This window comes from Polyodon spathula, chromosome 6 (assembly GCF_017654505.1).
Source record: "Polyodon spathula isolate WHYD16114869_AA chromosome 6, ASM1765450v1, whole genome shotgun sequence".
NCBI lineage: Eukaryota > Metazoa > Chordata > Actinopteri > Acipenseriformes > Polyodontidae > Polyodon > Polyodon spathula.
In genome coordinates this window covers 11277267-11301200 of record NC_054539.1, presented here as the reverse complement: position 1 = coordinate 11301200, position 23934 = coordinate 11277267, and positions in this window count along the sequence as shown.

Here is a 23934-nt window from a genome sequence, read left to right as displayed (position 1 = left end):
GTAGTGGTGCTACAGTATATCTTGTGAATTCATAATTATTGGCTAATTTCTGACTTTTCATAATCGCCCTTCTAACAGTTAAAATGGGAAAGCTGTGGCAGTGGGATTACAATTAAATAACGTCTGCAGAAAGCCCAAGGAATGGGCTACCCCAAACACTGCATGTAAACGTCAGCAGCATTTTACTGGGCTATTCATTTTATTCATAATAGAATATAAGCATTTGTCTGTCTGTATTTTTAATTCAAATCTTATAAATTGATCAATATAGTAAACTCTAAAAAGTTCCACCAACATTTTTATTAAAACAATTTTGCTTATGGGGAATGTTTCCTAATGAGGTCTTAATGACAGCTCTAGTACATTGTGGGAAACACTAGATTAACTTTCATTATGTGCACATTCGCAGTGTTATACAGTCCCAAAGGACAAAACATTTAAGTTGTAAGTTTTACTTGTTAAAAATAAATGTCACGTTTCAATTTATTGTGCATTTCTGCCTTGAAAGTGTCATTTCATAAGTAGGAGGGAAGAATACAAGCTGTTGAAGTGTTTTTTTTTTTTTTTTTTTTTTTCTGGGCTGAGTTTCTTGAAACTAAGGAAGGAAGTAGCACAGCTGCAATGGAGCTGGAGTAGAGGTGAGTTTGAGGATAAAATTAAACTCCAGTGTTTTCTGTTTTGGATTGTTGGTGTCTAGTAGCTTAGTAAACTGTTTTCAGATCGATGTCCGGTTACAGACATTATTTTCCTGGATGCAGCTCGGCTTCTGAAAGTAGGTTCACAGCTGTACTTCTCAAGCAGCGTTGTGAGAGACTGGCTTTTTTGCAAACCTTAGGCATCATTTCGCAGAGGAATTGTATTCCCATCGATTCACGGCAGTACCAGTAGGGTCTAGTGTTCAGAGTTGCTGAGGTGTCTGAGTGGGTGCAGATAAAAGGCAGTTACATTGGGAAGGCATTTTTACATTTTTACATTTTTTAAAGCTCTGCACCGGACAAACATTGAATACTGGCTTAAAATTCCCTCTGAATGTTTTGGGGTTTTATGGACTTATTTCCTTGACAGTAATGTTTTTTCTTTAAGTCTTTAAATACATTAACATCCTGTGGTGTAGTCATTTTAGTATGTTTTTCTATTTCATTTAACTGTGCCTTATTTAATCTTATGTGTGTACTGTCAACAGTTTCTGTAGAACTTACTTTTTTCAGGTGGATTACTGTCTTCACTAGAAAGTTGGTGCTGTACCAGTTTTCTGGAGTTTCATCCCCAAATACATTAAAGAAAATGGGTGGAATGTCACTCATTTTGTGGCAGTGATTTTATAGCTAATAAATAATGTGGCAGTTTGTCATTACATTTGTGTAATGTTGTGCGTTTTGATTTATACAGTGTGAAGAAACTCAGTAGTATTTCATAAATATATACATAAACAGCTTATGGTACTTAGCTACTTTTTACATTTCCAGAGAATACTCTTTATAATATTAGAAAGTGTTCGTTTCAATCATCAAAACTAAACTGTGAACAAATGGTTCTGATCTCCTTCTGAAGTCTAAATGAATTACTGGTAAATAAATAAATAAATAAATTACCAGGGTACTAGCACGGTTTTGACCTTGACTGAACTTTTCAATAGATTTTTTTTTTTTTTTTTGTGAGTTTGAATTTTAGTAAAGTGTTCATGGTTACTATAGCAGGAGTTATAAATGTAAGTATATAAGTTTTTTTTTTTTTTTTTTAAGGCTTCATTATTGCTATTTAATGTGTTCACAACAAGATACATTCTCTAATGGTTCTTTTGCTAGCGTTTCCCACCATTCCTTAATATACTTGTTTAATCCTCATTTAATTTAAATTATCCAAAACTGTTTATCTAATATCAGGAACCATGCTGCCCAGACTGTGCAATACACTGTGTTGAATAGTGCTTTGTATCCTTTTCAAAATGTCAAAAAAAAAACCCTAACCCAGTTTTTATATTGAAATGCCACTCACATTTTGTGATTTGCAAGATGCTCGGTGGCTGTTTTTTAATGCACTTAACCCTTTTATTTCATTGTTTGACACATCATTAAGTTTATATATAGGTCACCTAGAAAAAACCTTTTAGGTGATAATTATATAGTATTTGATCTGGTTTCTAAACACACTAAAGTCAAAAACCTTTATCATCAGTTTTAAACTTTCAATATATGGTATTTATGCCTCACAAAACAAATCTTTCACAATTTTTAATGGAACAATTAATGGTTTTATTCAAAGGAATGTTCAAGGTCATAGATAGACATCCACATTTCAAACATTCTGTGCTCTGTATCAGTAATTTATCTGAGCTCTTTCTAATTAATTTAAGCTAAATTGGCAGTGACACAGTGCAGTAATTTCACCTTTATTATGAACCATATCCATGCCCATTTTAAGGAAGCCTCTAATAAATCTTCCTGTACATTGTCTGCTCAGCATTTCCCTTTCTCTCAATAAAGGAGAAAAAGCTGCATTTATTGCAGATAATTAACATTTCGTAATTAAACAGGTTCTTCTGTGCTTTGACAGCCAGCCCTTTATCTTCCTGTATTGACCCACTAGTATCAAGATAATTCATGTATATCTGCTTCGGTAGTTCTGTACAAACATAATGAAGCCTAGTTACTTTATTGACCAAAGTTAAATTAGGTGCATACATTTAATTAGTTATTAAATAATAGCAAACATTTCTTCTTTCTTTAGGTATCTCTATGTTGAAATGATGTCACATAGCAAAAAGCACAATGCTGCTTTCTGTTTGTAAGGAATATGATGGGCTAATAAATATTTGTCACCACAATATATGAAAATGGAAAAAATGTTGTGTTTACCTGTAAAAGTGTGTGTGTGTGCGCATATGTGTCTTCACGAGAGGATCACAAACAGACAAAAAATCATAATGTGCAATATTGGCAAGGATTTTTGTCAACATTGGGGCAATTTCCATGGAAAAAGAAAAATAAGTCTCACCTTTTTCTTACTCTATTTTGGTAGTACTTTCAGCCTGTGTGTGTTTCCATATCATTTTCTTTTATCTGGGAAATCCCCATATGTAAATAACCTAATTAATATTAAAATACAGGATGGTATATTTAAATGTTTGTGTTCCAATTTGACCTTGTATGACTTACGGATATTGTACAGCTTTCTTAAACTGGGTTTCGGCAAAGTTTTTAGGTTGTCTTAAAATAGTGACAGTGCAGTGGCCTGCCTCATTTGGCCATCAAAAAAAAAAAAAAAAAAAAAAACACGAAAGAAAAGAAAAAAAAACAGGACATATAGTCTTACACAAATAATAATAAAAATACAGCATCCCATTAGAAAGCACTACTATCCTTATTATTTGCAAAATTTTTTTGACTATATATTTATTGTAAACCTATCATACACATAGCCTATAAATCTAATATTGTAGCGGAGAGGGAGTCCATCCAAACATCCAAATTGAGGGTCTCAGGGAGGGATTGGTAAAAATGTACTGTACTGTAATTGTGTACTGTGTTGTTATTTGTAGCGAGTGCTGTGCGTGTCTGAATGCCTGCAAAACCTGTGAGTGCTTGGAGTGAGCTGCGATTGGTCTCTGTGTTCCTGGCAGTAATCATTTGCATATTGTGTCTCGAGTGGCTGGAGAATGAGTGGATTGATTTGCATGAAAATGTGTAAATGTGACCAATGCCAGTGTGGTTGTGCCTTCCAAAAAGCACCTGCGCTTTCATTACCGATATAACGGAAATGCACAAGAGCTACGCTTGAATGCGCAGAATTAGAATACTACACGACAATGGACTGTTAACCCTACCAAACAGCGATCATAGGTGTACAGCACATACCAATATTCCTCAGACGAGTCTACACTCAAATGTAACCCGCACATGGAATGCAGAATTAAAGCTCAACACACATCGATAGCATTGGCACCCTCCAAGTTGCATGGCCATACAAGAAATATATAAATATGTTACTAAATGGAGAAATGAAACAATGGACCACAGGATAGTGTAGGCTATTCAGCATATAACTTAAATACAAATATATTGTAGTGACTTGATAACTGGATAAGTGTCAACATGAAGGAGACAGACAAAATATCTCTGTAGCATCAAACTGCACTTTTTATTTTACAGAAATGCGTCCTGTCAGCTAGTGTTGTGAGTAGCTCCCACCCGTGCTCCTTACACTATACATGAACATATTTACAGAAGCATAAACTGTAAAACAAACCCACAATACTAAAAACACTACTCTGTTTGGAAGTACCGAAGACGGGAATCTCAGCATGGAGCCAGCCAAGAACGCTGCCTGGATGCATTCTGCACATGTATCCCTTATTCATATTCCTGCTGAAAGCCTCATCCAACAGCCCCCCAATCACCACGCCCCATGGCGTCACCACGCCCCATGGAATGCAGATCATGGGTGTCAAAGAATGCTTCTCATATCAATGAGAAATAAATAACAATACTTTTTTTAAAAGTCAGCTGTGTCCTTATACGCGAGTGTGGAATTACCGCGTAGGTGGTATGGTGATGGATTGAGCGCTTGGACACAGCGGCCCTTTGCCAATGTTGCTGAGGATAGGGCACTTAGCTAAACACATGTAATGGAAACATTCTGCAAATTGCATGCCTGTTGCACTTATAGCAAAACTTAGCCATTTTCATTCATTCATATATATATATATATATATATACACACACACACACACACACACACATAACTTGCTTGAAAAATCTGGGGGGCAATTAATTCAACTTAAATAAAATGGAGCACCTTTCGTCCATTTTACATTCAAAACATCAACAAAATTTACCAATACAGTAATCAGTAGCCTAGCCTACTACTATATAAGTAGTGTCTTTGATATTGAAATCTATGTGAATGCAAGGTAAGGGGGTGCAAACTGTTGCTTGATCAATCTAGGGTTGATAAACTGCTGTATGTGTCTATGAAAGTAAAGATTTCCTGCATTATACAGGTATTTAGTATCACCTGCATTATTTAGTGTCTGCCAGCTCAATTTTTGTTACTTATCGAATACCATGCTATGCTCCTGATTCTTTTCTGCACCAAGAAAGCGTGCTTGGGAAAGTGATTAGTTTTGTTTTAGTCCGAAAGAACGATCATGATTGCAGCTTCCCTGTTTATTTTTTAAGCATGTATTAAAACTAGTGATGAATATAATCATTATATAGATGTGGATGGATCCTTGGATGACCGCTGGGTGTTTTCCATTGTTGTAGTACCTCGGAAAGCGTCTGAATTTCACTTCAGTGATGGGGTGAGTGAGTGCTGGAGTGATGTGCGCAGAGTTATGGCTTGCTTTTTAAAAGCGTTATTTTGTGCCTCGCAGAACTGGTTTTGTGCTTGCCTCATAATTTCGAACATGGCAGGGTCTCGCAAATTGTTGTCCACTCCCACCAAATTGCACTATGCACACATATTTGTGCACAGTGCAAAACGGACATGCAAAAAGAAGTTTCGAATATGGCACATTTTGTGCATTTGTGACACGCATAACCTTCTGTGCCGTGCGCAAACCTTTTGAATATTTGGTCCGTTGTCTTTTTACGATTTGTAGCACCTTCAGAGCTCTGTTAAACATATAACTTGTTTTGCGATTGATGGTTACTGGGATAATCTTGCATCGATTTAAAAACTGCTGCACTGTCCTTCTGGTAGAGGATGAACCCGATCACACATTGTTCACCCACCCTACTATGACGAGGACTACTATGACTACTACTAATAATAAATACCTGAATCCAAATTCCACAGGGACAGTGGACTTTCCGCAGCTGTGTTACATCTTGCAGCAAGCTAATATTAAGCCCGTCTTTTTGAAAAAATTTGTAGAACCAACATTTTTTTTTTCTTTTTCATGTTTTTGTTCTCCTAAAACAAATCCTCCTCAATGAATCTGGTTTAAGAGATTTTACTTCAGGTCTGATGGTGCTGATAGCCTGCAGCCATAATAAAGCCACTGTCACTGAATTCCCAGCTTGAATACATAGGTTTACAAACGTGACACTTTTTTCCTTGGTAGGTATAAATGGTATATACTAAGGCTAGTGTGCAGTGTATAGCTAAGGGACAGAAAAGTCTAAGCTTAAATTATCCGATCACCAAACACAAAGATAACAAAAGTGTAAAAGTAGGAACACAAATTTCTGTGCTTTGCAAAGGGCTTCATTATTTATTTATGTATTGCAAAGGGCTGCATTTTTATATTTGTAGTAGCTTCAGTATTTTTTTTTTTTTTAAAGCACTAGCATTTTATGAGTCAAATGCAATAATTTGAAATGTTGAATAAATAAACCTCTCCAACTGTATGCCTATGTTTTACATTTACCAGAACTGTGACACACGTTAGATAGGGAGTAAACTCTATAATAGGTCCTTGGCTTATTTCTTGTTTGTGTATGTGCTGGTGGTTTAAACCTCTCTCATCGTAAAAAGGATTTGAAGCAAAGATTAAAGTTATGAAAACATATAGAATTGCCCAGATCCATTGGAGAGTATCACCAAAACATTTTAAAAAATGATCCAGCACAGCACCCATCAAAACCTCCAAGAGTATATCTGTATTGCTGAAAATCTGTGAAACACAAACTCCCAGACAGAGGTCATTAATTTTGCAGTGACAAACAGAAATGCTAGTGATTCACATAACAATCCTGTACCGGAAATGTTTAATTTGTATCTTACTGCAAAAAAAAAAAAGGAAGATATAGTGTACTTGGGTAAATGATAATGCAACTACCTTGGTGAGGTAATCAGTTTTCACTTGCTAAATGAATTAGGACACTTCATATTCAACAGCAGAAAAGATTCCCTTCCCTGCTGTGCATTATAAAGTGAGTTTCAATAATAGCATCAGCTGCCATAAGAAATTTAACTTTTAAGTGCATAACCAGAGAGAGATACATCAGAGGCATAAAATAATAAACTGTTATAAATGGGAAATCATCATGTATTAGATAAACCCAAATAATGTTACTACATTTACAAAACACAATGATTTGATGTATTACTACCCACATTCCTTCAAAGAACAATCCTACTGTTCAGATACTGACCTACTATATATCCTATTAGGCCTAATATTTCTTATAGGCTGAAGACGGTTAAAGCAATCTAAAATATATCCTGTAGTCTTGCTCTCCCCAGAGGACACTTTCCTCAGAAGAGCTTTAAGAAAGGGAAAAAGTAATGACTTGCACGTTGCTGAGCATGTGTCTGATAATATAAAGCTGCTTCTCTGGGAATTGGGGCACATGTCAGGTTTTGCTCTCCTGAGTGTCAATACTTCAGAGATTTTACCCTTCTCAAACCAGAAAAGATAAATCGATGATGAATTCCTGGAGAGAACAACAATGTACCTTGATTACCGAAAGCAGGATAAGATGTTCTCCAAGTCTTAAATTAAGAAAATAATTGCCTAATAGTTGTCAAAAAAAAACCAAAACAAACAACAACAACAAAAAAAAAAAGTCTGTTACCTCCTGACAATATATTGTCAAATGATACTTTTGATAAAGCAGTGTCTTTTGCAGAGTCTGTTAACTGAATCCTCAAATACTAGAGTGGTCAAAAATCAAACAGAAAGTAAATAAAGGCTTAAGGTATTTAACATGGATTTGATCAGAGGCACTTGCTTATATCATTGATTTTCGCCCTATACCACAGATGACTGCCCATGTTCTGTGCATGAAATATGTTAGCTCTGCAGCCTGTGTGACAGTCCTGGAGCAAACATGACAAGTAATAGCTTGAGCATAGCTCATTGATTTTTACATTCAGGAAAGGGGATGTACCTAAGAATCCAGAGGAACAAACACACTGGAAGCCTCTGGGTATGTTCAAGCAGCTGTGTCCAGGCATGGATGTACTTCACCCTCATTTACGTCTAGCTCACAGAGAGATCCAAAGTACCCAGGTGTACAATTACACCAGAACCTGGGGACTGAAACACACCAAAGAAGGAATTAACACAAACAAACAATGTGAAAAATGATGACAGCCTTCTGAGTTCTCCGTATGGACTGTTATCACATTTGAATCCCTCATCACTGCAAGAAAATAATTATAAGCTACACCTAGTATCTCTTGAGCAACAACATGTATACATTGTTTTATTTCCTTCAACAACTAAATTCTTTAAGAACAAATTAAAATAAAATAATTATAACAATTATTTTCATATATATATATGAAAATAATATATATTATTGTCACAAAGACGGCCAGAGTGGGGGACGTCAGACCAGAAACAGGAACAATGAAATAAACGACAGAGAGGTGGAGTTGGGTGGAGCTGAGCACTTGCTTGCACTCAGCATTTAATGAATTAACTGAACAATAAATAAAAAGGTTGTAACAAACAAAAACACAGGACACGGCACATTCACCAAAACAAAAAAGTCAAACAAAACAGACTACACAGACAAACACGGTGAGCTGATATTTTACTTATTATTACTATTATTATTATTACCTCTGTCTCCAATCCCGTTGTCCACTCACCAAACACACAAACCCGAGTGAGTGAAAACATGCAGCTTTTATGCAACTGTACCGAGGCTCGATTGCTAACACTATGTAACACAATTTTTGTTCCTGGGTAGTAAGTGTTATTTCCTAATTGCTTATGCCTCAAAAGTATAGAAAATGGCTATTATTCCCCACAAACTTTGCTTTTGTGACCAGGACAGTGATATTTCAAAATATCACTATTTCCAATGGGAAAACAGGCAAATGTGTTCTTTTCATTCACATAAAGTCAGAAGAAAACAACATATGAATCCAAATTAACATGTATTTATACTAAAGTAATACAAAAATGACTACAAATGATTTAGAAGTGAGTAGTTTTTCGAGATTTACAATTATACTGTAAGTACCTCAATTTTAAACACTCGTGTTACACAGACCCTTTTATATCCCGTGTACCAGTGACTATACACCAACATTAACACACAACATATAACACAAAATACACACAGGGGCGGGCACTTTGCCACAATTATATATAAACAATGGCAGGAGAGGTATGTGAGTAGTCATGCCAGCATTCTAGTACATATGTAAATAAAGAGTACAGCCCAGCCTGAGGCAGGGTGAACCTCAATTGCCCCGAGCAGTCTCTGGTATTAGCATTTGCTAATTATAAGGGTCCAGTATTCTATCATGAACAATACACTTATTTTCACTTGCAATGAACGTTTAGTTTTAAAGAGGTTGGTGGTGGGTCAAACATTAGGAGGGGAATCCAGTTTTCAGGAACACTGTATACAAATAAAAAGTCTGTTTATAAAATTCAAGAAATTCAATTGGTTTGTAGAACCTTTTCTACTTGAAGACACTACAAATGTGTTAAAGGACATTGAGAATAATTTGAGACATTAGAATGTTGTTTGGGGAAATAATGACAGCCTTTTTCCCAAATTGTGAATCATTATAGCAGCAGAGTGAAGATGGAAATAAAACCAGCCTCATGACCAAAAGGGATTGTGAAATGTGCTCTGAATCTGGTGTAATGCTAAAGGTGTGGACAGGTTTGACATGAAATGACAAGATGGAAACATATTTTTTTAGAACCGAGTGTAAAAATGAATTACAACAGATAAAAGAATATGCTGCAGCTTTTGCCATGTACATTGTCAAATAGATCTTCTGAATACTGAGCCAGGTCCACTCTCATTTCATCAGAGATAGCTTGTTTGTCTTTATCTCTATGGATGACAATGATCTAAACGTGACTGACATTAACTCCTTGGACTGTTGAACCAGGGAAACTCTGTAAAAGGAAGTGTGTGGCTGACGATTCATGACAGAAGACAAATCATTTAGGACTAAAATAAACATTAGCCTTGGGGATTTATCTGCCCATCTGTCTAAATAAAGAGACAATGCCTAAAAGCCACTGTTAATCAGTTGGGAGGAACTCCTAAATACATGTTACAGTAAGCTTAGTGATTGTATCTAAAAAATAAATAAATAAAAAAGAGTTCCTTGAAACTTAGCTGTTGTGCAATTCGATGAGCTATAAGCTTATAAAATGGGTATTTTAAATACTTTGTCCTGATTGGTCAAAACAGGTCACATGGGGTGTTGATATTGCAGCATATCACCATGGGTTGGCATTTGGTTTCAAAAAGGGGCAAATCACTGGTATAAGCCATACACCACTAGAATTTAAGAAAAAAAAAAATGCAGACATTGGAATTTATCGCAATAAACTGACAAGATTTATGTACATGTTGACCTTTTGGCAAACCAAAGTGTACGTGGTATATTAAATGAGCCTAAATCGGACACCAATGATTAGAGAAAAAAGCAAAAGTATTCAAATCAATTCAAAACTCGACATTCTAATCGCTCTATTCCTTCTCCCTGAACTACAGTGTTTCCCTATCCCATTTTGAAAATAAATAGTTTAAAAAATATCTCTTAAACTTTAAGCTTTTGACAAAAGGTTTGGGTCCTTCTTAAAAGAGACTTGTGGTTAAAAGATGTTTTGTTGCCGTTGCTCCCGCTGTCCGTTCTTTGGTCTGCCTGCTGCCACTGGATCCACCCCCTGCACAGCTGTATGATCTGATGCTGAACATTTATAAATGCATCTCAACATACCTTTCTCTCCACATAACTGTATCCAGGTATGATGGTCTCCAGCATTGTTTTAAATTGTTTCTTAACACTGGCCCAGTAGTTCTCCGCGTTGTCAAGCTGTAAATTGCAAAGTCAGTTTGACAAGTAACCGAGTATTCCATGAAATATCGTCTTTCTCGACACTGTGAAGCTGTAGCACAAATCTGGTATGGATATCGGCTGTTACTACCCTGCATAACAAAGGACAATTTAGAAAAAAAAAAAAAAAGATGATACTTAATATTGTTACAGCTCTGTGAGGAAGGGTCTGTGTGACTAAAGGCAGACTCATTTGTGCTGTGTCATAATGTAATATTTTACTTGTAATGTAATGAACAAATCAAGAATTACAAGGAGTATAACAAATCAAATCCAGAAAAACTGCACTTTCAATGGCAATGTTCAATTCAACATCTATAAATCTATGTTAAAAAAAATCAATCATGCATTTTTGGTTTTATTTTTATTTTTTTAAAGTTACTGTATATGGAACTATTTTACTTAGCTCAGCTTTAGGCAGAAGGATATTTAATAAAACACACTTTTTTTGTTAATTAAAAAACTATTTCTTTTTTTTTTTCAAATTTTGTTGGTTAACCCATTGCATAAGGTACTTTGGGGTGTGTGATATACTATAATATCACCATGCTCTGGCTCTTTTTATTACATCTAATGTGCAGGTTTGAAATAATACATCTTAAAGTAAACGATTGTATATAGAAAAAATACTGTAAAATCCTTTGTTATAAGTCTATTTTCTAGGTATTTTATGGGGTCCTAAAAAGGGGAACCGACTTATACACTGGTGTGACCTATAGGCATTTTCCTGAAATTGCTGTCTCAAAAAAAAAGGGGGGGTGGCGCACTTATACACTGATGCAACAATGTTTTTTACGGTAGCTGTTTCCTGTTGTCCACTTCCATTTGCTATATACTATAGGTCTCAAATATGCCATTTTCATACTTGCCAATATTTGGAAACTGTTTAGTGGGACGCTCGTCTCCTGGGGGGGGGGGGGGGGGGAGTGGCGGGGGGGGGAGGGGTCCATACGCATCATACACATGGGAGGAGTCATACGCAAAAAACACTCATTATCATATAATACACATTTCTCCCAGTAAAAATACACATAATGAAGCGTTCTTACCTTTGTATAAGTTAGTGATCAGCAGATGTTTCAGCAGCATGAAGAGCACAACGTGTGGTTTTCACTAACTACTGCGCAGAATAATTTTTTTCTTTTCTATGTGTAAACGTCGGGACTTTCTTCCTATGCATCGGGACGCGGGACATTTGCTAGGAAATCAGGACTGTCACGACTATATAGGTACTGTTGGCAAGAGTGCATTTTATGAGAAACACAAGTAATAGTATTTGTATTTAAGGAACACAGTAAAATGCGGTTAGAAAGAACACAGCAAATAATAGCCATGCTCATTTCCTACGTTAAACAACGTATTCATGTGTATGTATTGGTCAGAGCATGTTAATATCAAAACAATCAGCAACAATAAACAAGCAGTCTATATTATGCTCAATTGGGGTAATTCAGATTCAATTTTTATATCTCTGTTCAGTTTTGTGTTTGTTGGTAAAAAAAAAAAAAAAAAAAAAAAAAAAAGTCGAGTTGGCTCCCAATTCGGGAGGGAGCACGATATCCCGCTGGAATTCTAAAGTCGGAATTCGGGCTGGGAGGACTAAATATCAACCAAAAATGTTGTAGGGGGCGGGGAAATATGGTATAACATGACATTTTGTGTATTACACTCGGCAGAATTGCTGCATTTAGGGCTTTTGAAGGTTTTTCAATTGTCATGTTCACAAACAAAAAATGCCACGCAGTTTTGCATTTATACGGCATCTCATTTACAACAACTCGTTATAGCACCTACAGTGTCACTACAGCAACTTGGAGAATAACAAAGCAAGCCTTCTAATCAGTTACAGTATTTGTCGTTTTTGTATGGTCCTGAATCTTCAGGTAACCAGTAAACTTTTACGATAAGCATTTGCTATATTTCAGTTTTAAAACTTAGCTGCGGTTCACAACATAACACAGCGGAACGATCAGTATCATGTACGTTGTAGGACAGTATTGCCACTCGAGAGAACGTAAACGAAAGTGCTTTAATTTGCTTTAAAATTATTTAAAACTTGTTAATAGACTAGCAAGCAGTTACAAAATCGGCTCAGTTTTATACAGTGCAGAACTAATTAATTTGAACGTTTTGTTTTGTTTATGGACTTTGCGAACGTGAACGGTGGGTACTGTCTTCAGTAATTGTCGTATCAACATATTGACACTAACATGTTTTGTTACAGACTGGCATAAACAATTGTGGCTGTTAATAAAACCCTCGTAAAAAAAAGGAAAACAAAAATGCTATACATAAAAAAGAACAGTGCTGTCAGTAGAATGTGCAGTTTATATTCCCTCCGAGTCTCTGATACCGTCAGATCAATTCCAGATTTTATTCCTTTGATGGAAATGTCCGGTCTAATTTGAATGTTTTCAAGCAAATTGGCTTCATCACTGCCATTTATATCCACATTGACAACAGATTATTTCCCATATTCAGTGCTTCTTTCCTTGTTCTGCATACCAGTCTGCCAGCGTTACTGCGTGAAACAAATGCAAAAGAACATATATGTAAAAATACCGTCTGCAGCAAATTCACGTCTTGACCTTTTACTCACAATCAGTAGTATAAAACAGTTAACACACATTTGAGTAGCAGACTGTACAGGCTAATTAACACTATATGAAAATGCCTATGCTAACCCATCTTCTTGGAAATCTTTTTGGCAAAAACAAAAATAGCTTGCACTTATCCTATTTGTTTTGCATACATTGTTAAACCAGTAAACTTTATTATACTTTGGCAATACTGGTCTATTCGTTGGTAGCACAGTCTCTCATGGGGGTTATATCTGTTGGATGTTGCACTATATCTTGTTATTCATTACGAAGTGCTTTTGACTTGTCTGCTTCAGGTTTTGGTAGACAGTGAATTCCTTGTAACAATAAAGATGAGAATTGGGCAGTTTATGGCAGACATGGAAAGTCACAGTGGACCCAGAATCTGCCTCTCAACATACAGCGTGGTATTAATTGAAAAGCTGTTCGGTCTGGACAGCTAGGCTGTTACACATTATGTATCTATTTATATATATAAATAAATAATATGAAAATTTCTATGTTAACTCATCTTCTTGGAAATCTTTTTGGCAAAAACAAAAACGGCTTGTACTTATCCTGTTTGTACAAGCACTTGGTTTGAGTCCTACGTCTGATTTTCAAATGAAAATTCCGGAGAGAGTTCACATTATGTGTCACAGTAAACATGGTAAGTGTACAACATTCTGTTAAAATCGTTGCTTCACTATTTTACAATTATAACATTACATATACCAGTGTAAACAATGCATGGTGCTGATAAAAAGTATTAATTCACAGTGAAATACTGTAAGGAAAATAAAGCCTATTTTTTCACTGTAAATTGAAAGACACTGAAAGCAATTTTAAGCTATTTGTCATTGTTCGGCCAGATGTCTTAATCCTGTTCACTCGAGCCTTTCTACTTAACTAAACTCTTAAAACTTAAAAGTGTGTGCATATTTATTGCACACATGTTGACCATCTCATTACTAATAACTTACTTTAAAAATGCACATTAAAATAAACATCTGGGACTTGTCAACAGATCCACGCCAACTGTCTCGCAAGCTGTCAATCAAACGTAGCTTGCACATGATTCGTTGTGTGAGAGGAAGATCTCACCTAAATATTGCATCACAATGACTCATTTTCTTTGATTGGCTAAAGCATGCTGCATTTAAAAAAAAAAAAAAAAAAAGCAGCCTTTTTGACCTAAACTTAAACACCATCTTTGGGGCACACAGTTTACTTTTTTCTTTATATATACTGTATATATAAAAAATATATAAAAAAAAATAAATGTAGTTAAACTTGGCATTCACATAGGCACAGATTTGGGTGGGCAGACCAGGACTTGTTTCGAATATGTTTTTGTTTATATTCCAATCCAGCAGTGTTAAAAAGTGGAATTCAAAGCTGTGATGGGAATGCCTAAAAATGGTATACTGGTACTTGTTTCTGAGATGTTCCATGTGTATTCCAGAGTTGTGTGGTTATTTGGTGCAGATAAACTTAACTGTTAATTCTTCAGAAGAATTAGCTCAATGTATCTGAGATACAGCTTAGGGGGCCTATGTACTAAAAGTTGTGCATGCACAAATATCAAGTTGCTTCTTTTTACCTTGATGTCCTGGTTGACTTGCTGATTCTGTTTCACCTTCACATTATTCGAACACAAGAGCAAGCAGTAACATTAATCACATCCCCCAGATGCTACTTTAACTTGCATTTCGTTCTCACACTTGCCTGGGAAATAGGTAGTTTCCAATGTGTCTGTTTCGTGCTGTGTTGTTCTTTCCAGCTAATTTAACAGAATGTTCTCATAATTAGGATTTAGCTCAAGACAAAGGCAAACCGTTAAAAGGAAAATAAACACAGAAAAATTCAAGCCATACCTATAAGAGTATGAAAACAATGTGCGCGGTAATCAAAAAAAAAAAAATCTTCTGCTGGCGCTGGTTTCAGGATGCAGTGAATCAACACGTACCTGAAAGGCAGACACAGGCATTGGAATTTGCAAAGGATTTAAAACGCTTATAATCTATTTTTAATAATACAAAATAAATAAACAAAACAAACACTGTTTACTTGTTAAAACACATTTAAACAAATACACAAAAAGGCTTTACACAGTACCTTTGAAGTGTCATACCCTTGAGCACACCATCAAAGAGGCTTCTTCAAACAGCAGCCCAGAGCAGACTGGCAGCTTTAATACCCTGCACCTGGCTCTAATTTACAATGTCAGCCAGGTGCAGGGGATAATTAAACAATTAAACAATTTAGTTTGGCAGGGAGATTTTAACCCTCTCCCTGCCATAAACACATTTTCTGTGTGCATAGCTCCCTGTCCTGTCCCAAAATATATAAAATATATATATATATATATATATATATATATATATATATATATATATATATATATATATATATAGTTGTCATGCCATCAAACACCTATAAATACCTCCAATGTTTTGATTCAAACACGGGCTCCCTTGAGAAAGATATGTACAACATATCGAAACGTTGGGCAGCTGGCTCTTTGAGCTAATATATATATATATATATATATATATATATATATATATATATATATATATATATATATATATATATAGATGAGATGGGGGAGGGGAACTGAAAGACAAGATAGATGCACCCTGCTATATTCAATGTGGTATGCAAAGCATATTTTCTGTAATACGGTAGCCTACCTGTATGTAGCAACAGCGTGTGTGGCTAACCTACTTTTACTAAAATACATTTGTCGGCAACAGTTACCGAGAGCCTTTTAGGTGGGAGTTGGAAGGTCAGAGGAGTACTGTACTAGCGAATCAGGAATATGTATTGGTTGTTAAGGGGCGGGACAATGCTGGTGTAGCACTTAAGTCCAAGAGTGTGACGTAGATGTTTTTCTGCACCAAAAATGACCTCGGACTATCAGCTTGATTTCTTTAAAAACTACAATATATCCTACTCGTTTTTTTTCTTATTGTAACTTGCTTTATGTAATTTCTCTGCAAGAGAAACCGAAACTAAATCTTCTCATAGATAGTAAGCACATTGTTTTTATTTGTACAGGATTGAGTACATGAATTACAATTGAACTAAAAACAAAACAACAAAACCAACTTCAGACTGCTGTTCTGTAAGTAGTTTATCTTGCATTTTCTTTCAGAACTGTACTACCATAAAATAAAATGTGCTTACTGTGTTAGTTTGTAATTTGCTAGATTAAGGCTTCTGATTTCTTGGGGGCATTACATGTACATAGTCAGCGTTGCGCATTATATATATATATATATATATATATATATATATATATATATATATATATATATATATATATATATATATATATATATAAAGACGTAGGTAAGGACCGACAGTCTGTAATTAATTTGCGAAAGTTAATCAGAGAGACAGTACCTTAAATAAAAATGTGCATTCTAGCTCAACAGATTAGGAAATGTATTAACAATAGTTTCAAAAAGTGAATATATACCAAATAGTGCGTGATATGAGAGTTAATTCGTGACAGATTTATACTGTACATATATGCCTGTGTTAATCAAAGTCCACATTTAACTTATATTAGCAGTCTTGGTAAATAGTAATTAAACTATTTGGCTGTTTTAATTATCGTTCAGATTTTTTTTCCCAACCCCCTTGACTTAGTCAAAATGGGTAATGGAAATTATCCTTCTGTTTTCATCATTAGGGTTTCATAGCAGGTCAATATGTAAATCTACAAATATTTTTTAAATAGTAATGGTTAGCGTACTGTAACAAATACAGTCAACTGTAGTATATTTTCACTCTGTTCCCACTCCTCTGAGGTCCACAGTAAACATAAGACTCTGTGTGCTTTAACAGGGCGGTGCCTGTACTTTTAGTGGACAATCCAGAGCTGTAGACAATAATCAATAAAGGGTTCAAAATACAGTTCAGGTTCTCGTACACAATCCAAGTTATCCGTCAGAAGGGTGGTCAAAACAGTCCAAGTCATACACAGTATTTAAGTGTTCCTTTTTCTTTTTAAAATCAATCTCTCTCTCTCTCTCTCTCTCTCTCTCTCTCTCTCTCTCTCTCTCTCTCAATCTCTATCTCTCTCTCTCTCAATCTCTCTCTCAATCTCTCTCTCGCTCTCTCTCTCAATCTCTCAATCTCTATCTCTCTCTCAATCTCTCAATCTCTCTCTCTCTCAATCTCTCTCTCTCGTGGAGGATTGTGCGGTAGGACCGGGAAATTTAAAACTCTATTTATTTTTATTTATTTATTTATTTATTTATTTATTTATTTATTTTGTTTGTTTGATAGTTACTTAGTTGTTCTTTTTGTGTGTTTGTTTGTTCGTAGGTTAGTGGTGTGTGTGTGTTTGTTTGTTTGTTTGTTTGTAGGGTGTTTGGAGATCCCGTTATGGGGTCTCGTTCAGGAGGGCTGGGGGCTCTCACCCGCCGACACGGGGTCCGTTCCCTGCCTGACCCCGGGGTTTCGGTGGAGGAGTGCCTGCTGGCAGTAGGAGAGGTGGTGGGGTTTGAAAATATTATGTCGGCGTCAAGAATGAATAAAGCGCTAGTAATATTTTTAGTGGAGGTGTCTCTGGTACACAAGCTGGTAGAGGAAGGATTTACAGTAAAAGGTGAATTTGTTCAGGTTTCCCCTCTAGTAACCCCGGTTACGAAAGTTATTATTTCTAATGTGCCTCCGTTTTTAAAAAATGAGCAATTAGAAAAGAATTTAGCTCGTTTTGGTAAACTGGTGTCCCCGATTAAGGGAATCCCGCTGGGGTGCAAAAATAACAGTGTTAGGCACGTCATGTCGTTTAGAAGGCAGGCGTTTGTCTTACTAAATGATCCTAACCAAGTCATTAATGTTGCCTGGAATTTTAACGTGGAAGGGATGAATTGTGTAGTTTTTGTCAGTTCCGAAACGATGAGATGTTTTTACTGTGGAGAACAGGGACACCAGAGGAAAGCCTGCCCGAGAAAGGAGGCTAGAGCGGAGACAGGGCAGGATCAGGGCGATGCTGGCGGGGAGGAAGTCGGGGGTGTTGGGGGTGAGCGGGAGGAAGAGTCGGCTCCCCCAGCGCAGCCGCAGAGCGAGCCCGTGCTGACCGAGGAGGGGGCGATCCAGAAGGAAACCGGAGCAGAACCACCAACACCACGGCCTCGCACAAAGAGACCCAGCCGCAGCCTGTCACTGACGGGTTCGGAGGATAATACCGCTACTACTGAGAATGGTGAAGAATCATTCAAGGTAGTAGCGAAAAAGACACGAATTCAGCGGAAGGCTGCAGAGCTGCCGGATGGCAGAGCGCAGCCAGTGCAGAACTCCGAACCCGTGCAGACAGGGAGACTGCGGGCTCCAGGCGGGGCGTCAGTCCCTCCCAACGCGGAGGAAGAGAGCACAGCGCAGGGTGAGCCAGGCGCGGTGCAAGACTCTCCGCTAGCTGAATCTCAGCCGCCTGAAATAGTGCCGGCTGTAGCAGAGACCGGTGTCGAGGAGTCGGAGGGAGCTGCGGAGGAACGGATTCTCGGGGGCGAGCGAGAGGACAGCGCGGATGAGATGGAGGGGGAGCTCTCTGACTCCTCGCTTATCTCAGACATCCCTGATAGCCAACCCGTCAGTAAGAAAAAGTTATACACGCTTGAGCAGGTAAATGATTTTATGATAGAAACAAAAGGGAAAAGGGGAGTAGAAATAGAGAGTTTTTTCCCTGATCTAAGGTTATTTCTCCACTCCGCTCACGTTATAACAAGGAAAGCCACAATAGAAGAATTTGATCAGCCAAAACGTTATAGATTAAAAAAAATTGTTCAGAAAATTAAAAAGGATCTTAAAAGTGGTTCAAAATCTCTTGTTTAAAAATGGCTGTGTTTTATGAAACTTCTTTTATTACTTGTTTTAGTGTGTTAGTTTTTTTAGCTATGATGGAAAGGTGCGTTTTTATTTCTTTTAATCTAAACGGCTGCAGACAGTCTTTTAAGAGGGCGCAGCTAGTCGAGTTTTTAGAGCAGAAGCAGGCGGGGGTGGTGTTTCTGCAGGAAACGCACTCGGATCAGGAGAATGAGGAGGCGTGGCGAGCGGAGTGGAAGGGGCTGTGCGTGATGAGTCACGGCGCTAGTACTAGTGCAGGAGTAGCCGTGCTTTTTAAACCCAGCCTGGGGGCAGTTTTACTAGATATAGATGAAATCGAGAAAGGGAGGATTTTAAAAGTAAGAGCTAGGCTGGGCAGTACAGTGTATGTTTTTATTAATATTTATGCCCCCAATAGAGGGGGGGAACGAATTTTATTTTTTAAGAAATTAAAGCAAGCTCTTTTTAATATTAATAATAATGATGTGGTGGTAGTAGGAGGAGATTTTAATTGTACTGTTAATTTTAATATTGATAGAAATAATGATGAACCACACCCTCAGTCCTCCAGAGAGTTGGCTGCATTGTTAGAGTCCAGTGACCTGGTTGACATATGGAGATGCCTGCACCCCAGTTCAAGACAATACACCTGGTCTCAGTATCACACAGACTGTGTATATAGAGCAAGACTAGACCGGTTTTATACTTCAAAAAACGATTTAAATAAATTTATCAAAGCAAGAATCATCCCCAGTAGTCTCTCTGACCACCACTGTCTATTAATTACAGTAATAATTCAATCAGAACCCCACAGAGCATCTTACTGGCATTTCAATGTAAAATTATTACAAGATGTAAAATTTAAGCAACAATTCAAACTTTTTTGGATAATTTGGAAAAAAGAAAAAGCACAATATAAAGATTTAAGACAGTGGTGGGACATTGGCAAAATACAAATCAAATGTTTTTGTCAACAATATACTATAAATGCAACCAGGTCACTGAACACAGCCGTGAGAGAACTGGAGTCCAAAATCCTCCTCCTAGAGGAAAGTTTAAATTCAGAATTTAAAGAACAGACCCTGGAGAACCTAAAGGAGCAGAAAATCGCGCTGGGGAGCTTGCTGAAGGAAAGAGTGAAGGGGGCGATTGTGCGTTCCAGATTCATGGAGTTGAGAGACATGGATGCCCCCACTAGTTTCTTCTTCAACCTGGAGAGGAAGAGAGCGGACAGTAGACAGCTGTGTTGTATCAGGACTCCTGGTGGGAAAGAACTGCACACCCGGGAGGAAATCAGCAGAGAGGCGGTGCGTTTTTACAAGGAACTTTATAATAAAGAACTGTGCAACATAGAGGACACTGAGCGGCTGCTCCAGGGGTTACCCAGCCTCAGTGAGAAGGAGCAGATTCAGCTGGACGCACCGCTGACCCACCAGGAGATGACCGCCGCTGTCAAGCAGCTCTCCAGCGGAAAGGTTCCCGGGATCGATGGACTGCCAGCAGAATTTTATAATAATTTCTGGGATATAATGGGGGAGGATTTGCTCCAGGTTCTGAGAGAGAGCCTCAGCCACAGGGAACTGCCTCTTAGCTGCCGTAGGGCAGTGGTTACACTGCTGCCCAAGAAGGGAGACCTATGCCAGCTTAAAAATTGGAGACCTGTGTCAATTTTATGTTCTGATTTAAAGATTTTATCCAAAACAATCGCTAATAGATTAAAAAGTGTTATTGGAACTGTAATACATATGGATCAAACATATTGTATACCGGGTCGCTCTATTTTTGATAACTTGTTTTTTATTCGAGATTTTTTAACTGTAAGTGATATTTGTGATTTTAATGTAGGAATGGTCTCCCTGGATCAAGAGAAGGCTTTCGACAGAGTCGACCACACCTACCTCTTTCATACACTGGAAGCCTTCGGGTTCGGTCCTGGTTTTATTTCTTATATTCGGCTTTTATATTCCAACATTTTTAGTATTTTAAAGATCAACAATGGGCTGAGTCAGCCCTTCCCAGTGTGCAGGGGTATAAGGCAGGGCTGTGCCCTGTCTGGTATGCTGTATTCACTGGTTATAGAGCCCCTGCTGCACCTGCTGAGGGTCAGGCTAGCTGGATGGACAGTGCCCTCCTCGCCCTCCACACCCTCCTCTGCCACAGTGAAGGTGTCTGCCTACGCAGACGATGTGACTGTGTTTGTGAGGGGGGATGCAGATGTCCAAGCGCTGCAGCAGACTCTAAATGAGTTCCAGAGAGCATCTTCTGCCAGAGTAAACTGGGCAAAATGTGACACCTTCCTGTCAGGCGGCTGGGATGAGGGCACCCCTCCTTTCCTGCCTGAGGGGCTGAAATGGAACAGAACAGGTATTAAAGTGTTGGGGGTGCACCTCGGAACAGAAAACTACATGAAAAAGAACTGGGAGGGTTTGTTGGATAGGGTGAGGGGGCGGCTGCAGAGGTGGAAGGGACTGCTGGCTCAACTGTCCTTCAAGGGCCGGGTGCTTGTTATTAATAATCTGGTGGCCTCTAGCTTGTGGCACAAGCTGGTATGCCTGGACCCACCCCAGGGCCTGGTGAAGGAGATCCAGAGAGTGTTGCTGGAGTTCTTTTGGAGCGGGAGACACAGTTTGAGGCCGGCAGTCCTCTACCTCCCTAGTGATGAGGGGGGGCAGGGGCTAGTCAGCATTGCCAGCAGGGTGGCAGCCTTCAGACTGCAGGCGGTTCAGAGACTCCTGTACACTGAGGAGGAGGCTCATTGGAAGAGGCTGGCCTGTTTCCTTCTCAATAGATTTGGGGGGCTGGGGTTAGGAAAACACCTGTTTTTAATTGAGAACACCAGTTTTAGTAAAGCAGGACTTCCTCCTTTTTATCAAAGTATTTTAAAAGCCTGGCAGCTGGTGAGGGTGGAAAGGGATGTGGAGTCCTTGACAGGGCAGGACCTGTTTGAGGAGCCCCTATTTTTTAATCCACTCTTTCCAGTTAAGTTCCTCCAGTCGATGACGCTCTGTGCCAGTTTTTTAAAAGCAGGTGTAACCAGGATGGTCCACCTGTTAAACCTTGAGCTCTCCTGCTGGCTAACTGCCTCCCAGCTAACTGCACAGCTAGGCTGGCACTCAGAGAGGCTTGCAGAAAGACTGATGGGTGAGTTGAGGGGCTGCCTCTCCCCGCGGCTCAAGGCAGTCCTGAGGGAGGAGTTGTCCAGAGGCACAGAGCAGAGACAGCTTTCCTTATTTCCAGGGATGATCGTGTCACCAGCAGTAGGTGAGGAAGGTGAGGGCGGTGGAGAGAATGGAGGGACTTTGCTTAAATTGCAGAATGTGGAGGAAATTATCTTTCACACAATGAATGGAAAACATATATACAAATTGTGTGTTAAAGCCACAGAGTATAGTAGGCTAAGGGGTCTGGTAGACTCTAAGTGGCGAGCTTACTTGGCTGTAGAGGAGGGGCACAGGCCGGTGTGGAGGGTGCTGTACAAGCCGCCTCTCGCCAAGAGAGTGGGGGACCTGCAGTGGAAGATTCTACACTGCATTGTGTCCACAGGCAGGTTTCTCCATAGAGTGGACCCCAGCATCAGTGAGCAGTGCGCTTTTTGCTCAGCAGAGGAAACTCTCTTTCATGCCTACAGTGAGTGTGAGAGGCTGCGGCCACTTTTTAATTTACTGCAGGGAATCCTGAATAATTTAGGGGTCGTTTTTAGTAAGGAGCTTTTTATTTTTGGGGTTCTATACAGTTTTAAAATGAAAAACAGGTGTGTTCTTATTAATTTTTTAATTGGACAGGCAAAATTGGCTATTTTAAAGACAAGGAAAAATCAACTCTCTGGTTCTGGACTGACCAGTTTAGTGGTTCAGTTCAGGGTGCTCGTGGTCAGCCAGATCAGAGTAGAGTTTGAGTATTTTAAACTGGTCAGTAACCTGGAGGACTTTCAGGAGAGGTGGTGTGTGGGAGACGCCTTGTGTGCTGTGAGTGAGGAGAGGGAGCTCCAGTTTTTGTTCTAATTTTATTTAATTTTTGTTTTACAGTGTTTTATTTTGGCTTTTATCTGTTTTCAACAAAGAAAAAAACACTGTTTAATATTGATTTTTTAATGATCCTTTTATTTTGTTTAAAATCTGTTTTTAAGGAGAACACGATATATTTTAGGATTTTTTAAATTTTGCTCAGGCAGTAGGAATCTTAACTTTTGTTGTGTTTTACCTTTATTTGAATTTTAATGGATTTTATTTGTAATATTTAAATAAAGGATCTTAAAAGTCAAAGTCTCTCTCTCTCTCTCTATCTCTCTCTCCTTGTACTCCATCTCTTTTTGTGTTGTGAGCCAGCCCTTTTATAGGTGGATGATTACATCTGATTCTGAGCAAGTGTGGCTACTACACCATTGTAGTTCTTTTCTTGCTACCATTTTGTGATGGTAGAAAGTGCTGTCAGAACCTCAGCCCTGACGTATTTACCATCTATAAACATGTGACCATGCAGTGACCATGATTTTGACAGGGGCTAGAGATGCACTCATTGATGTCAATTTCACAGTGAATACCTTCAAATCCTAAAAGATAGATGAGATGGCCATGGATCAGTGAGTTCCACTACATGCCAGAAACGTCAGGATCAATGATAACAAAGGCCCTTGTGAGCTCCATCTTAATGGAACTGCTAGCCCTGTAGCATATCTTATCTTTCAGTTTTCCAATGAAGTGTTTACCCTCAGAGGATATAAAAGTCCAATCATACTTCAATACTG